Here is an 11,214-nt window from a genome sequence, read left to right as displayed (position 1 = left end):
GTGAGCCATGGCCGCTGAGCCTGCGCGTCCGGAGCCTGTGCTCCGCAACGGGAGAGGCCGCAGGAGAGGAAGGCCCGCATACCACAAAAAATAATAATAATAATAATAATTCCAGAATGTGGTGACCCTGCTTTATCTCTTTTAAGGCTATAGACAGCTCTCCTGACCCTGGCCAGCCATCTCTAAATGCATCCATTGTTCAAAAGATGATCAGTTGGAGGAGTCTGATGAGAGCAGTGCAAATTTATCATCTTAGTAGGAAACAACAACTACAACTGAGAGTACATTCTATCATGGTGGTGGGTTAGCCTAATGTTTGGAGATGAAGAGAACACAGACTGACATCATTGTAGACTTCATAGAAGACCAATAGGTTTGGAGTGATAGGTTCCACAGCAGTTGACAACCCACAGGAAGGATTACCCCTGTGTGCTTTGCCTTCAATGCCCCAGGTCTTCCCAGAGACCACTGGAGAATTACCATCTATCCCTTCAGTTTCATGTTTGTTGAATGAATGACTGACTGAATGAATTTGTGTGATTAGTTGATCAATGTATCTGGTTCCCCTCCTAGAATGTGAACTCCCCAAGGCCAGAGCAAGCCTGTTTTATTCACTCCTGTATTCCTAGAGCTGAAGTGAGGGCCTAGCAGGTAGTAGACATTCAGTAAGTATTTTTTAAATAAATAATTTAAAATATCAATAATGCCAGTGTTGAGAGAAGGAATTTACTGGCAGGAACATGGTAATGCAGATGTCTTCACAGCTGTGAGGCTGCCTAAGCAGTCTCCAAATTAACATCAGAGTAATACTGGGTATTGTGAGGATGGGGGGTCACTTTTCATACACGCTTAGCATCTGACAACTTGAAATGACACACTACAGTGTGTGGCAGTGGTGTTGTACCAAGCTTAGAGTTTGGGTTCTAAAAGTCAACACATGGGGCAAAAATCATATCAATAAAAAATTACCATTAAAAATATCTTAAATCACCCATGTAGTATGGATTACTTGGTTTTATGTATTCTGTGCCATCTCACAGTAAGTTCAACACAGCCAGTTTTCCCCCAGAGTTGGAACAGATGGCCATGGCTCTTTCTTTGGTTGAGCACCAGATGAAGTAGTTGGCTTGAACTGAAGGGCCATATTGTTGTGGGGAAAAATTACATATATACGTATATATTCATCTGCATTATTTTCTTTTGTTGAATGTGTAGCTGACTACAAGCAACTTCAATACTTGTGTACGTAACTCCATTGTACTATTTGGTCCTCAATGCTGTCAGATGCTCTTCACTGTTTATCAGGAAGACAGGTGTAAAGGAGGTGGAAAATAACCCTTTGGGGGCTCCACAATAGCTGGCATAACCAATAGGAGAATGTTAACCATAATGATTTTCCAAATTAAAAAAAAAGCCTTTTATCTAAATTGCATACATGCTCTAAATCCCTACAAAAAAATAATACAGAGCATGTGTGGGGTGCCTGCTATGTTCTGGGTACTAGGTTCTTTATGTATATTGTCTCATTGTACTGCCTCATAGTAACCCTTTGAAGAAGGTATTACAAGCCCTGAGACCCTGCTGTGATTCTTCACAACAGCCAGGCAGGCACACAGGCTTGGCCCATTGCCTGAAAGAACACATTTAGCTGTAGTCAGTGATGGTGACACTCCCAGCCCAGGGCATGATATAAACATTCCTGTCCTTTTCTCTTGGGTTGTCTTTTCGTCCACACCAGGTCTGCCTGGCAGGGTTGCTTGGAAACCTCTTCCCCACTCCACAAATGTACCTGGGTATTATCTTAAAAAAAAAAAAAAAAAAGGAATGAGAGTCAGTTAACTTGTTTCAAGAGTTCTGTATTATGATGCTCACTTTATTAGTAGCATTGGAAAATTTTAAATTCCACTTTGATGGGAACTTATGAGTTACGTAAAAACCAACTCATTTAAGGGGTGGAAGGAATCATATTCACTGCCTTTGTTTTTCTTTTGAACCTGTTCTCTGCTTAGTGTCCTATTTTCTACATTAGATAAATTCTTTGCTTCAGCCCGCTCTCAGTGAAAAGACTACTAATACAGCACCATCGCTTCAGACGAGTAGCATTGGAATATTCCACCTTGGTTGTTTTTTACGCCTCCTCATACGTTTTTTTCCTGAGCTTCTTTAGGCATCACAGTTTCTTCCACATCTCCCCAAAACATATTTAATATTGATCATAAGCATGGGCTGTGTTGCCAATATGCCTAAACTTTCTATAATTTTCCCTACCTTTCTTTTCTATTCCCTTCTATTCCCTTTTCTTCAGGTGGTAGGATGGTAGCTTCATCCTACCACCAGCCATTGTGTTCAAACTGGGGAAAAAGAACTCTACTTGGCCACACTGGTGAAGATGGAAAAGGTGCTGGGGAAGGAGGCAGAGATGTGGTGATCCTACATCTCACATTTACAGATGGTGACAGTGTTCCTGGGGACTTTAAGTAGATTTTCCCATGTTACCCACCTAGAAAGTGGCAGTGTTGGGAGTTGAACCTAGGTCAGCAAGGCTGCAAAACCCCTAGTTTCCATTACACCACACAAGCAGCAAAATCCCATTAAATGCAGGTTTGGGGCAACAATGATGAGCAGGTGTGCATGAACAAACAGAATCATACATGATTAATAGGTCTGGTAATGTGACCTTGGAAAGAGGGGCCAGACTAAGTGAAGGACTTTCCTGAGATCACCAATAGCATGGATGACCAGTGTTTACTCTGTGCATGTGACCATACTAGATATTTTGAAGAAGACACAGGGCATCTTATAAGAGACAGGCTAGTTGAAGGGAAAATCTTTGACTTGTAATATCCAGGGTACCTCCTGGATACAGAGAGCACACTCAAACTGTACAATTAAGAAGAGTTTAAGGGAAAAGAAGCAGACTCACAGATATAGAGAGCAAACTAGTGGTTACCAGTGGGGAGAGGGAAGGAGGGAGGGGCAATATAGGGGTAGGTCAGTAAGAGGTACAAACTATTATGAATAAAATAAGCTACAAGGATATATTATACAACGCAGGGAATATAGCCAATATTTTACAATAACTATAAATGAAGTATAACCTTTAAAAATAGTGACTCACTCTACTGTACACCTGTAACATATAGTATTGTACATCAACTATACTTCAATAAAAATTTTTAATAAAAAAAGAGTTTAAGGGTCTAATCTACTTATAAAGTATGGGTGAGGTTTAGGGAATTGGTGCCAGCAACAGTGGGATTCTGTTACCCACCCCCACACATGCAGGGGCAAGGTGAAGGGCCAGAGCATAGCTGTGTGAAGAGGAAGGGACACTCCCCTCTCCCAGGAACTGTGACCTTCAGTACAGAAAAGCAGCCAAGCTGTGGTGACCCATGAGGGAGGGAGCCACAGTCATAAATATCTCAACCTCACTCTTTCTACTCTTCAATCCTTTGGTGATGCTTCCCATTAGCTAATCCCAGCCAGAAGCTAGAGGGCAAGCATTGATTCCATCCATAAAGCCAGGCAACTAAAATTGTCAGCAAAGAGATGCTACAGACCCATGTCGACATCTTCCACTCTGAAAATATGGCGCCCTATGTCAGCATGAAGAAATTATAGAAGATGGACCTTCACCCCTAAACCCATAGAAATGGAATGATGTCTGACAAATGGGGATTTGTAAGCAGCTCTTTTGCCCCTTTCCTGTTGGTCTATTTCTGTTCCCCTTAAGCCTTAGTCATAAAAGTGAGATTACTAAGTAACATTTAACCTAACTCCTGATTTTTGCTTTACTGAATGTACACAACACCTTGCCTAAACTGTTGATTCTTTTCCCAGATTAAAAGGAATATGAATGAAGAATTAAGCAGTTAAAGAATGACTGACTCTCTATCCCCAGATACCCCGTTAACAAATTTGCAGACAGACCACGTGGGCAAGAGAACATCCAATTGCAGGCGGACCATGCAGGCAAGACAGCATGCAAAAGAAGATCAGGAGAAGTCAGCAGGTCTGCACACAATGGAAAAATGACGAAGAATCTGACCTCCTACCTTAATGATTAACTGAGATTGTTTCCCCTTTTTCCCTTTAAAAATGTCATAGCTGAGCAGAACCTTCACAGTTGGTCTCTGGACAAGAGTCCACCTTCTCCCCAGATTGCCAGCTTTTCTGAATAAAGCAACTTTCCTTTCTACAGACACTTGCCCCTCAATTATTGGCTTTTGAGCTGCAAGCAGCCAAACCTGAATTCAGCAACAGTTTCAAGTAAGAACAGTCCAAATTAAATACTGAAATAGACTGCCTTCCTGGTTCACCCAAAGTGAACAGCAAGGTGAGCTTAAGCTTTCAATTGCATCGCATAAGCAATGTTTTTGCTCAATTCTCATTCCACTGCATAACTTTATTTCACTCATTCAGAGTTTTCTCCATCATTTCTTACATCTTCCTTCCATTTTTGCTCTTTCCTTTCCTCCAGTAAAAAGGGCTGCTTGGTTTGTGCCTTCATTGGCGGACACTTGGAAATAATGCACCATGGCAGCTTTTCAAGGATTTTTCTCTTTCCTCCATCCAGAGAGAAAAAACAAAAGGGTAAGGATGGCTTGAGAGATTAGATCAGAATGTTGTTTTATTGCAGCTGTTTCTGGATTGCAGGAGTCACCAGACGGAAACAATGTGCTCAGGGACTGAAGGAAATGGTTTGGCTCCAATCTGTCCTGAGTCATCTGGGGAGGAATTTCTCATTGTTGGAGAGGTTAATGCTCAACAAAGATTTTGCTTCTCTCTGCAGAGAGTGTGTGTTGGGGGAAAGGCATGGGAACTTCACATATGATGGGAGCAAAGAAGGCAAATGCAAAAAAATAACTGAACTTTGGTCAGGGCACAAACCATTTACTCTCTGGGCTCTGGTTTAGATGTGTAGCTCAAGAAAGATCCACCATCTATTTCTAAGAGCCGGAGGGCTGGTGAGTCAATGAGATCTCTCTTTTCACCCAGCAGGCAAAATAAAGATGGGGTTAATTTAGGCAGGTGGATCTCGTTGATGAATGAATGAGTGAAACAAGTCCAGGGGAAGATTTTCAAGTGATATTTATGTGGGAGGCTCATTTTGGCTTCTCATCAAGTATGAAAGGCTAAATTTATTTGCGTGAGTGTTGCTGGCTCTATAGGTATGTAGGACAAATAAATCCATCTTCACCTTTGCCCTCATATATATGTGTTAGTGGTACTATTTGAAGAAGGTTCTGTGTTTTCCTCCCTGGTACTATCCCTGCTATAGATCCTATAGTCTTTATGGAAGGAGCCTGTAAAATACTCTGCAGTTTGGCAAAGATCAGGCTAGGTGGGCTGTGGAGACCTATCCAACTCCCATTCCAGCTTCTCTTGGTAGATGTTTCAATTTACTTTTGGGCTCACATATTTTACCTTTATTGATTTTTTTTTTTTACAAAGTTAGTGCTATGCATTGAATTGTGTCCCCCTAATACATACTGAAGTCCTAACCCCAGGTATCTATGAATGTGACCTTATTTGGAAATAGGATCATTGCAGACAATCAAGTTAAGATGAGGTCACTAGGGCGGGCCCTAATGTAATATGACTTGTGTCCTTATAAAAAGGACAAATTTGGACACAGAGACAGACTTGCATAAAGTGAAGACAATGTGGAGATGCAGGAAGAAGGCAGCCATCTACAAGCCAAGGAACACCTGAGGCTACAGGAAGCTAAGAGAAAGAAAGGAATAGATTCTCCCTCATAGCCCCAACCCTGCCAATGTCTTGATTTCAGACTTCTGGCCTCCAACACTGTGAGACAATAAATCTGTGTTGTTGAAGTCACCCAGTTCGTGGTGCTTTGTTTGGGCAGCCCCAGGAAACTAATACAGTTACATATGATGAAAACTTCTGGTTCAGTCCTTCGATTTCTTCAGTGAAGACTGAAGTGTAAAATGTAAAATGGCTTAGACAGTCACAGAGCCAGTTGGAGATAGAGCTCTAAATTCCCAGATCATCCTTCTACCCATTGATATAACTGGTCTGATTTGGATAAATCACAGCAACTGGCTTCTATTGTTGGCTCAAGAGGATGGAGAAATGACATCCCTAGCTTCCGTTTTTTCTTTTATTTTCTTTTAATTTATTTTTGGCTGCGTTGGGTCTTCGTTGCTGCACGTGGGCTTTCTCTAATTGCGGCGAGCAGGGGCTACTCTTCCTTGTGGTGTACGGGCTTCTTACTGCGGTGGCTTCTCTTGTTGTGGAGCATGGGCTCTAGGTGCGTGGGCTTCAGTAGTTGTGGCGCATGGGCTCAGTAGTTGTGGCTCATGGGTTCTAGAGCACAGGCTCAGTAGTTGTGGCACATGGGCTTAGTTGCTCCACGGCATGTGGGATCTTCCTGGACCAGGGCTCGAACCCATGTCCCCTGCATTGGCAGGCAGATTCTTAATCACTGCGCCACCAGGGAAGCCCCCATCTTCTAATATATATGCTACTAGACTTTAACAGTTTGAAACAAGACTTTGACATTATTAACGTGGAGTTGGAATGCTTATTCTGTGTCAGTGTCAATGAATTTGTCTCAATGTCAATGAAGTTCACATAATGCTCACTGGTTTATCTTTTGAAAACCTACAGAACCTTGAAGAAGGTTGCTAGTGGGTTATGTATCTAAATTACACCTTATACATGAAAAGAGGTAACTACCTGGGGCACCTCTTGGGAAGGTCAAGGGCACTTTCTCCTACATCTGGTGGCTTCTCTTACAAGAATCTAAAGTTCTGGTGAAGTTGCTGGAGCTCCTAGGCCAGGGAAAGTTGTGAATGGTGAGGAACAGAATTAGGAAGGAACTCAGCCTTCCTGGCTCAGTTCTCTTCAGCTTCTCCTAGGACCCAACATCCTGCCTGGTGCTGCCCTTCCTGGGTGGTGGGGGATGGGAGGGTCCACTAATCTCTCCACACCTGATTCCTTTTTGGTCCTTATGCAGAGCTCTCAGCAGCCAGTCCCAAGATCCCATCTGACAAGGAGGTAGTCAACACTTTTGATTTCTTGCTCTCTGGATGCTAGCACAGCCCATGTCTCACACATCTTCCCTAGGCTTCTCTGCATACTCCTCCCAAGTATCTGCTCCACGTCAGAGAGGTGGTAAGTAACTGGATTTGAATTGGGAGAGAAAGGTATCACCCTTCATGCCATCATCATCTGGATTTGGTGAATCAGATGTAGAGATTTGGTGTAGAACCCCTACATACTCAAATATTCAATTTAAGTATAAGACTTTGGGCCCAGGGCTTCCCTGGTGGCGCAGTGGTTAAGAATCCACCTGCTAATGCAGGGGACACAGGTTTGAACGCTGGTCCAGGAAGATCCCACATGCCGCGGAGCAACTAAGCCCGTGCACCACAACTACTGAGCCTGAGCTCTAGAGCCTATGAGCCACAACTACTGAGCCCACGAGCCGCAACTACTGAAGCCCGTGCACCTAGAGCCTGTGCTTTGCAACAAGAAAAGCCACCGCAATGAGGAACCCGCGCACCACAATGAAGAGTAGCCCCCGCTCGACGCGACTAGAGGCCCACTCTCAGCAACGAAGACCCAACGCAGCCAAAAATATAAATAAATAAATAAATAAATAAATAAATTTTTTAGAAAAAGACTTTGGGCCCAAAGGACATGGACTCACAACATAATAACTGAAAAAAACAACTTCTTAGAGAATATTGGCATTTGTTTTGATTTTGTAACTTGAGAAATGGAGAGGACTTTTGGTGAAGGGGGAGCCAGAAAAGAAGGAAAGAGCTGTCTCATCACTATCTGATCCAGTTTGAATCCCTACAGTTAAGAGGAGAAGGGCAAAATGTGGACCCAACTGTCTAAGAGAGACTTTGTGAGCTTCTGGCAACACACATATCTTCTCCAGGAAGGGCTGCATTACCACTTTCAAGGGCCATTAGGTACTTGTGACTTCCTGGGCCCCTTCTTCTATGAAAAACATTAGATATTATATTTTATAACTGTATTGATATACACATGAATATTAAATATTAAAACATTTTCTTGGACCCCAAAGTTTAGTTTTTTCTTCTGGTTTTAAAAGAACTTATTTCATGGGGCCCTAAAAGTATTGTGGGCCCTAGGTACTGTGCTTGTTGTGCCTAACAGATAAAGCCGAGGCTTTAGAGCCCTGGAACAAAGTGTGGCACAGAGTTAGGAAGGAGGCCCTTCTTCCAGCTTCTGCATGAAATTCTCATCCACTCTGATACATCATAATAAGAGGCATTGGGAAGACCCCAAGATAGCATCCACAGCACTGAGTTGGCTTTCTCATGATGGGTGGTGGCATAGACAAGGCTACTTCAAGTGGTTCTGAGGTCAACGTACATGAATAAGTGGGAGCTAAAGCAGGAGAGGACAATCAGGATGGACAACTCATGATGACTCTGGTGACAATTTTTGTACTTTGAGACATTAATCAGGGCATTTTTGTCTTGCAAGTCCTTACACCTTTTATTCCTCCCTGATGTTAACTAGCATTTACTGCCAAAGAGGACAAATGATAGTATAGGGTTTCATAAACCAATACTTTCCCATTATTATTATTATTATTATTATTTTTGGCTGCACCACACGGCATGCAAGATCTTAGTTCCCCAATCAGGAATCAAACCCGTGCCCCCAGCAGTGGAAGCTTGGAGTCCTAACCACTGGACTGCCAGGGAAGTCCCTCTCCCCATTATATTTAAGAAGATTTAAAATTTATTTACAGTAAAATTTATCCTATACTGTGTGGTTCTGTGAATTTTGACCAAAGTATATAGTCATGTAAGTAACCACCATCACAGTCAAGTTCCATTACCCCCCAAATTCCTCCGTATCTCTTTATAGTCAGCTGTTTCCTCCACTCCAGACCCAGGCAACTGCTGATCGGGTATCTGTCCTTATAGTTTTGCCTTTGCCAGAATGTCATATCAATGGAATCATATTGTACGTGGCCTTTTGACTCTTCTTTCACTTAGCATAAAGCATATGAGTTTCACCCACATTGTTGTATGTATCAGTAGTTTGTTCCTACAATTTTGGTACCAATTCCAATGTGTGTATTTTTTAAACACACCACTGGGCAATTTTCTGCCACCAGCTGGGTGTCCTACAGTTCAGCTCAATTCTGTCACTATCCATCCAGACATACGATCAGATCCCACAGGTTAAGGGCTCAGTCTCATAAGACTGCCCCCCAGTTCAGATACCAGTTGCAAGTCCAGGTTTTTACCTGTGCTTCTGACTGACTGGCTAAAAATCAGAGGTTCTCACACCCCCCTCTGCAGGTTCAATGAATTTGCAAGAGTGGCTCATAGAACTCAGGGAAACATTTTACTCACTAGATTATCAGTTTGTTATAAAGGGGTGTAATTCGGGAACAACCAGATGGAAGAGATGCATAGAGCAAGGTATGTGAGAAGGGGCAGGGAGCTTCTATGCTCTCTGAGCAAGACACTCTCCTCCAATCTGCACATGTTCATCAACACAGAAGCTCTCTGCACCCTGGTTTTTTGGGGGGTTTATGGAAGCTTCATTACATAAAGCGTGGTTGATTAATTTTTTTTTTTTGGGTCTGCACTGGGTCTTCACTTCATTGCGGTATGTGGGCTTCTCTGTGGTGGTGTGTGGGCTTAGTTGTCCCTCAAACCCGCATCCCCTGCATTGGAAGGCAGATTCTTAACCACTGGACCGCCAGGGAAGTCCCTTGATTGATTAAATTTTTGGCCATTGGTGATAGAATTCAATCTCTAGCCCTTCTCTCCTCCCTGGAGGAGAGGGTGGGCTGGGGAGGTCTGAAAGTTCCAACTGTCTAATCACATGGTTGACTCCACTGGTAACCAGCTCCCATCCTTAGCTGAGTCCAAAAGTCACCTCATTAACGTAACAGAAGATAACTTTATCACTCTCATTATTGGAAATTCCAAGGGTTTTAGGAGCTCTGTGTCAGGAATTGGACAAGGCCTAATACATACTTCTTATTGCAAATCACAATATCACAGTTTCTTTTTTTATTCCTGAGGAGTATTGTGTTGTATAGATGTACCAGTTTATTTATCTATTGTGAAAATTAATAAAGGGAAACCTCACAAAAATGTTGTCAGGAGGCCAGAAAGGGAAGTGCTCATGTACTTACCACTTGAGGTTGGTGCACATCCCAACAGTAAGAGATTTACTTTACAACTCCAGCAGGAAGTGACACTGCTTTACTGCTGCCAGCAGGAAGAAGAAAGATTTCCTCCTTGCCTGGAAACAGCTCAGCCAATGAGAGACTGTCACAACTCAACCAATGAAAAGTCACTATACTTCAAACTCCCAGTTTCCTCCAATGAACTGTTGTTTAAAACAGCTCCTCCCAACTTCCCCTTCTCCTCTATAAAAGAGTTTCCTCTCTTTTGTTTTTCTGGGCTTGCATTTGGTTCACCATAGTTGCATGTCCCGAATTGCAATTCTTTGCTATTCCCAAATAAAAGTGTTTTGCTAGTAAAATAACTGGCTGTTTTATTGTTTTAGGTTAGCACCATTTACCTGTTGAGGGACATTTTGGATTTTTTTGGTATTTGGTGATTGTGAATAAAGCCACTGTAAATATTTGTGTACAGCTTTGTGTGTGTGAATGTAGATTCTTATTCCACAGGGTAAATACTTAGGAGTAGAATCGCTGGGTCATGTGGTAAATATATGTTCAACTTTATAAGAAACCGATAAAACTGTTTTCCAAAGTGGCGGTATTAATTTGCATTCCCACCAGCAGAATATGGGAGTTCTAGCTGCTCCACGTGCTTGTTAACACTTGATTCTCTCCTAGTTCTGAGTACTTATTATTAAGCCATTCTAGTGTGTATATTACAGTTTTAGTTTGCATTTCCCCAATGACTAATCATGTTGAGCACCTTACTATGTGCTCAACATACTTTCTTTGGTGAAGTTTCTGTTCAGATCTCTTGCTCTTTTTTTTAAATTTGGTAAGCTGCTACTTTTTATTCTCAAGGGTCTGGGCTTTTGAGCATCAAAAGCCTGAGTCCCATTCCAGCACAACACTTTGACAGCGCTTGGAGAGGAATTCTTCTTCAGCCAGAGTCAGCACTACTTTTTACCACTACTCAAATGACCAAGCAAATATTCATAGGCAAATTATTGTTGATAAAATAAATATTTTTTATTCCAAGTGACAGAGAATCT

This window comes from Physeter macrocephalus, chromosome 11, assembly GCF_002837175.3.
Source record: "Physeter macrocephalus isolate SW-GA chromosome 11, ASM283717v5, whole genome shotgun sequence".
Lineage (NCBI taxonomy): Eukaryota > Metazoa > Chordata > Mammalia > Artiodactyla > Physeteridae > Physeter > Physeter macrocephalus.
This window is presented reverse-complemented; position numbering follows the sequence as displayed.